Source organism: Triticum dicoccoides, chromosome 2A, assembly GCF_002162155.2.
Source record: "Triticum dicoccoides isolate Atlit2015 ecotype Zavitan chromosome 2A, WEW_v2.0, whole genome shotgun sequence".
NCBI classification, from domain to species: domain Eukaryota; kingdom Viridiplantae; phylum Streptophyta; class Magnoliopsida; order Poales; family Poaceae; genus Triticum; species Triticum dicoccoides.
The window spans coordinates 700,765,675-700,772,476 of NC_041382.1; positions in this window are offsets into that span (position 1 = coordinate 700,765,675).

Sequence of the window (6,802 nt, forward strand, 5' to 3'; positions counted from 1 at the left end):
GTCAGGCAGCGGGCCAGGATTATCGAGTAGCACCCCAGAACCGGAACTTCCAAAATTGGAAACTCCTCGACCCTTGGATCCCAGATCGGGTAAGGGTTCGGATTCAATTCCACCCACCCACCCAAACATAAGAGAGCTTTCCCACATCAGGCAAGAGCCCTAGGAAATAGTACATCACTATTGGGCTAGATTCCTCCTTGCGATAAACAAGGTTAAGGACTGTCGCGAGGAAGACGCAATCTTATTTTTCTGCAATAATTGCACGGACAAGGGAATCCTTAACGCCATAAATCATCGTGAGATACCACGCTTCACTGACTCGGCGTCCATAGTACGAAAATACTGTGCGATGGAAAGTGCCTGGAAAACCGAAACAAACTTTTGGGATAATCCGGCCCTAAATACGAACCCAATCCGAAATAAAAGGGTGCACTATCAAAAGATACCCGGGTCAACTACCAAAAAGCAAAAACCCTCTATAGGGCATGGAACCCTACTGGAGGGATGGCTCAATGGACCCTGTAAAATTCACAGTATGGAGGGCGCCATACCAACACATAGCCTTAGAGCATGTTGGATACTCCGGCAGGTAGCCAAAAGTGGCGAGGATCTCCTAATTCTAGAAGCCATAGAGCACCATCCCAGAAATACCAGTACGGTATTAACGGTCTTCGAGACCTTCACATCAAATAATAGGCGAAAGCGAACACTCCGCAGCCTTGCCGAAATCTACCACGTGGCGACAATAAACCCATGGAGTGACACGGCTATTACTTTCAATGCCAGTGACGAACCTAAATTCCAAACAGCCCGAGCACCAGCCGCATTGGTCCTTAGTCCAATTGTGGACGACTTTCGACTCACCAAGGTGCTCATGGACGGCGGCAGCGGATTAAACCTCATCTATGAGGAAACCCTTCAAAAAATGGAAATAGACTAGAACCGCATCGAGCGAAGCAGCACAACCTTTAGAGGAATAATCCCCAGTCGAGAAGTGCGCTATACAGGCAAAATCACACTAGATGTGGTGTTCGGCACGCCAGAGAATTACAGGTCCGAAGAGATTACGTTCCAAGTGGCCCCGTTCAATAGTGGATACCACGCCCTTCTAGGGTGGGAGGCGTTCACAATCTTCCAAGCCATACCCCATTACGGGTACATGAAGCTCAAAATGCCCGGGCCCAACGTAATCGTCACTCTCGCTAGCGATACGGACACATCACTCCGCGCCGAAAACAAGACAGCCGCATTGGCCCTCGAGGCATTATCCGAAGCCCTCGCGGTTGAGGAACTGACTGCGCTGTGCTCCATAGTGGGTAGGGACGACGTGATACTTGATAAGAGATCCAAGTCTACCTCCTTTAAACCAGCGGATGAAACAGTCAAAATCCAAGTCCATCCAACGGACCCTACAAAAACAACCACTATCGGGGCACGGTTAAGCCCTGTCGTGGACGCCGCACTACGAGATTTCTTGCGCGAGAATTGGGACATATTCGCCTGGCATCCCTCAGATATGCCAGGAATCCCACGCAGGTTGGCTGAGCACAGCCTCAATATCCTAAAAGGATTCAAGCCGTTCAAGCAGGCTCTTCGGCGTTTCTCTGAACCTAAGAAACAAGCTATGGGAGAGGAACTAGCCAAGTTATTGGAGGCCGGATTCATTAGAGAAATAAAACACCCGGACTGGCTAGCAAACCTGGTGATGGTACCAAAGAAGGATAAATCCTGGCGCCTGTGCATCGATTTCAAGGACCTCAACAAGGCCTGCCCAAAGGATCCCTTCCCCCTCCCCCGCATCGATCAAATTATCGATGCTACCCCATGACACGACTCATTGTGTTTCCTCGACGCATACTCCGGCTACCACCAAATTAAGATGGCGGAGCCTGACCAAGCCGCAACGGCATTCATCACACCATACGGCCCCTTCTGCTTCAACACAATGCCCTTTGGGCTCAAAAACACCGGCGCAACATATCAGCGCATGATTCAGACATGTCTGGCAAACCAGATCGGCAAAACAATGGAGGCATACGTAGACGATGTGGTCATCAAAACCAAGCATGTCGACTCTCTAGTAGACGACTTGAGACTCACATTCGATAACCTCCGAACATATGACATTAAGCTCAACCTGGAAAAATGCGTTTTCGGCGTGCCTGCCGGAAAGCTCCTGGGCTTCATTGTATCCGGCAGAGGAATTGAAGCAAATCCGGCCAAGATCCGAGCTCTATCACAGTTGGATATCCCAACAGATCTCAAACAAATCCAGAAATTAACCGGATGCGTGGCGGCTCTAAGCCGATTTATCTCCCACCTGGGAGAAAAGGCATTACCCCTTTATCGCCTCCTACAGCGCACCAAACACTTCGAGTGGACGGATGCCGCCACAGCCGGATTGGAAGAAATAAAAGCCATACTAGCAACCAACCTAGTCCTGGCCGCGCCAAACATTGGTGAACCAATGCTGTTATACATTGCGGCAACCCATCAAGTTGTGAGCGCAGTGCTCGTCGTCGAATGAGAAACGGACGGTCATAAATTCCCCCTTCAAAAGCCGGTCTACTATGTATCCACTGTCCTTACTCCATGCAAGTCACGGTACCCGCATTATCAAAAGATAGCATACACGGTATTCATGGCATCTCAGAAACTGCAACACTACTTTCAAGAGTGTTCGATAACAGTAGCCTCGGAAGTGCCACTTAATGATATTATAAACAACCGCGACACCACAGGCCGAATTGCCAAATGGGCCATTGAGCTCCTCCCGTTCGACATAACTTACAAGCCACGATGAGCCATTAAGTCGCAAGTACTGGCCGACTTTGTCACCAAATGGACGGAAGCCGAACTCCCTAAAGAGTACAGCGCGTATTCCAACTGGATCATGCACTTCGACGGCTCCAAAATGTTGGCTGGTCTGGGGGCTGGTGTCGTTTTGATGTCCCCAACCGGAGATACAGTTCAATACGTACTCCAGATAATGTATACGGACTCCAACAATGCATCCAAATATGAGGCCCTTTTACATGGTCTTCGGATGGCAGTATCCATGGGCATTCGACGCCTAGAGGTGCGGGGGGATTCGAACCTCGCAATATCCCAAATAAATGGAGACTTTGATGCCAAGGATCCGAAAATGGCGGCCTATCACAACGCCGTCCTAAAAATGTCAGCTCGGTTCGAGGGGCTCGAATTTCATCATGTGGCTCGGGAAAACAATCAGGCGGTGGATATCCTCGCCCGCATCGGCGCAAAACGCGATGCGGTCCCCCCAACATATTTCTGGAGAGGCTGTTCAAGCCATCCGTAGTATGGGAAGGGGACACCGGTAACAATAATCCGGACCCGGCCAGAATACCCGATATCGAACACTCTGACACAATCGGAGGCCCCACCACCGAAATAACACCTTTGGCCCACGTAATAATGCCCATCATAGCCCCGTGGACAGAACCATTCCTGGCCTACCTAACTAGGCAGGAACTTCCAGAGGACCAAAATAAGGCACGCTGCATAGTGCGGCGATCTAAGGCCTACAGGGTCCATGAGGGAGAATTGTATAAAAAAAGCACTACCGGAGTCCTTCAAAGGTGTATCTCCGAAGAGGAAGGACGGAACCTTTTGGCAGAAATTCACGCCGGACTCGGCGGTCACCATGCCGCAGCCCGGGCTCTTGTCAGCAAGGCCTTCCGTACATGATTCTATTGGCCAACGGCCCGGGCAGATGCATAGGACTTGGTCCAACGCTGCACCGGTTGCCAGCTCTTTGCAAATCAAAGCCACATGCCACCCACCGCCCTCCAAACAATCCCCATTACGTGGCCCTTCGCGGTCTGGGGACTTGACATGGTTGGACCCCTTAAAGGGGGAACCCAAAAGAAAAAATACTTACTGGTCATGGTGGATAAATTCACCAAATGGATAGAGGCCAAACCTGTTAAAACAGCTGAATCCGGACCGGTGATAGACTTCATATTCGGGGTCGTACACCGTTATGACGTCCCTCACAGCATCATCACTAACAACGGCACAAACTTTACCGCCGATGAGGTAAAACTCTGGTGCAGCAAAATGGGCATCAGGCTCGATTATGCTTCGGTCTATCTCCCACAAACCAACGGTCAAGTGGAGCGTGCGAACGGTCTTATAATGAGCGGCATTAAACCCAGGCTAGTGCGGTCCTTAACGGAGTCTAACACGCACTGGGTAGAGGAGCTCGACTCCGTACTCTGGGGGCTGCGGACCACGCCGAACCATAGTACCGGATATACACCCTTCTTTATGGTGTACGGCGCAGAGGCAATCTTGCCCTGTGACATAATTCATGACTCACCTCGAGTGCGCATGTACGAAGAAAGAGAAGCCGAGCTTGATCGGTAGGACAGTCTGGACACCTTGGAGGAGGAGCGCAACATGGCAAAAGCCCGTTCCGCATTTTATCAGCAACAGGCTCGCAGATACCAAAGCAGAGAAGTACGGGCCAAAACTTATAACATAGGCGAACTAATTCTACGTCTGCCGGATAAGAAAAAGAACAAGCTCGAGCCCAAATGGGAAGGTCCCTTCATTATTGACCAAGTTCTGACCGGTGGAGCGTACCGACTGCGGGATGCATCGACTAATCAACTCGAGCCGAACCCATGGAACGCGGCCAGGCTCCAAAGATTCTACGCCTAGTACCGGACTCTATGTTCATCCCCTTCCTCCGTCCATTTTTTATACATTATTTGTCTTGTTTTTATTTCTTTCTTTTATTCTTTCTCCAGGCCTTCAAAGGCCAACTTGCGCCTCGTTTGCACATTACAGATGCGCTAGCCGCACTCATCATACCCGGGGGCTTCTTTCACAGAAGCTTGATTATTTATTTGGGCCTCGTGCCCCGCACATGTGTTATGCTTCCACATGTACCTTTTTTCGCCATTATATGCATCGATATGACTTAAGTTTTGGCCAAGCTGGGTTGCCTGGCTCTTGTATTTATGCCCTACGTTCCCGTTAATTCGGCTAGGGCATAAGGGGAGCACCTCTGCGATTGTTTCTACCGGGTCAGCCGGATGTGTACCTCAGACTGGGTGAAGCCGAAAGCTAGCGTTCTTAAGGGAATATTCGGTCGGTGAACAAAAGATGGTTTTTATTTATTTTCCATATCTACCCCCAGATATTTTTCCTGCGTTTCCTATCGCAGTCCGGACATGCACTTTAGGGCATGCTTACCTAGGGAAAGGAACCCTTAACGGAACTATTCTCCCCGGAAGATGTTTCTTACTACCCATGTAATATAACATAACTAGTTGGGCACTTGTCTGTTCAAGCACTTATGACCCCTACGCCTGGTCTCCAAGCATGCTCCGGTTCTTATATAACTGCGCGGGTATTCGGATACACTCCGGACTATCGGGTCCCGAGGTTGAAGCGAAAAGGTCCGCCAAGACAAATGATCTACAATCCGGCTAGAAGGCATTATACATGTCACTTTCATTACATAGTCATGCAGACTGACTAAATTCCTCTTCTATACCATCCAACAGGCGGTCTAGCTTACAATCCTATTGGGAATACTTTGCGGCTAATTCTACTTGCCCATAAACTAAGCTAACGGGGATCTCTTTTCCGTTGGGCCCCACAGGTCCGACCTCGGCCATGTGATTTGGGTCTGCCTTGGTATACCGTGTCTTCACCATGGCCCAGGCTTCTCTGGCACCCTGTCGGCAGGCTGATATCTTCCATAATCGGAAGCGCCGCCGTGCTCCCTTGAGCTTCTCCGCAAGCTCTGCAATGCCCTCTGGCAGGGAGACGGACGGCCACAAGGCCTGGGCAACACCCTGCATCACCTGCCGAACTTGTTCATGCAGATGTGACAGCTCGGATAGAAGATCACCCGCAGACCTGGGCATTTCCTCCGCGGGACGACCCATCAGCATACCTACAGACATAACGCTGTTAGTCGGCTTCTTCACCGAACTCCTTTAAAAGGATTCGTTCAAGCACTTACTAAAAATGCCGCGTCGAAGCCGCTTATTCTCCTTCTCGGAGTCTGCAAGCTGGCCCCGAACGTCTTTTAGTTCCACGCTCAGCTTAATATTGGCGTCTTGGAGATTGTTTTTCTCCCGCCTAACCTCAGTCAGCACATGTTTGCCAGCCTCTAGCTGCCACATAACATGCTGGTCCTCCGGATTTTCTCCGGATTCATCCGCAACATCTGTTGTTAGATCTGCAGCCATGCCGCACATTATATGGTAACCATCATTCTTTAAAGTAAATGTTACCAGCAGGTGACTTTTTTTGGTTCCTGCAATCCGGCCACAGCAGCCCGCAGTTGGGTCTTGCATTCCTCTAGCTCCTGTGACAGCCTAGTATTCTTCTTTGTAAGAACCTGCACAATAAAGATGATCCTTAAATCAGTTCTGCTAACTGTTTCAAGTCTCAGGGGCTACTGATACATATAAATCGTCAGATTTACTTACCCGTACATCCTTTACATACTGATCCGTGGCTCTGGCTAGACCATCTTGAGCAGCTCGGAGGTACGCTTCTCCAGAATTGAAGGCATCAAATGCCTCTGGTGAGAAACAAGCATCACAGAGTACGGCCCGACGGCGCCTATGATTCATGGCGCTTTCCACCTCTGAATTTGTAGCGGATAATCTATCTGCATCCTCTGTAGGGGGATTATCCGACGCCCGCCCCATATCGGCTTCCACCTCTATGTCCGGTCCTGGCGCCCGGCTGGTGGAAGCGTGATTAGTAACATCGCCGGACATATTCCGGCGAGCGTTTTTTCTGTTAAAGAAAA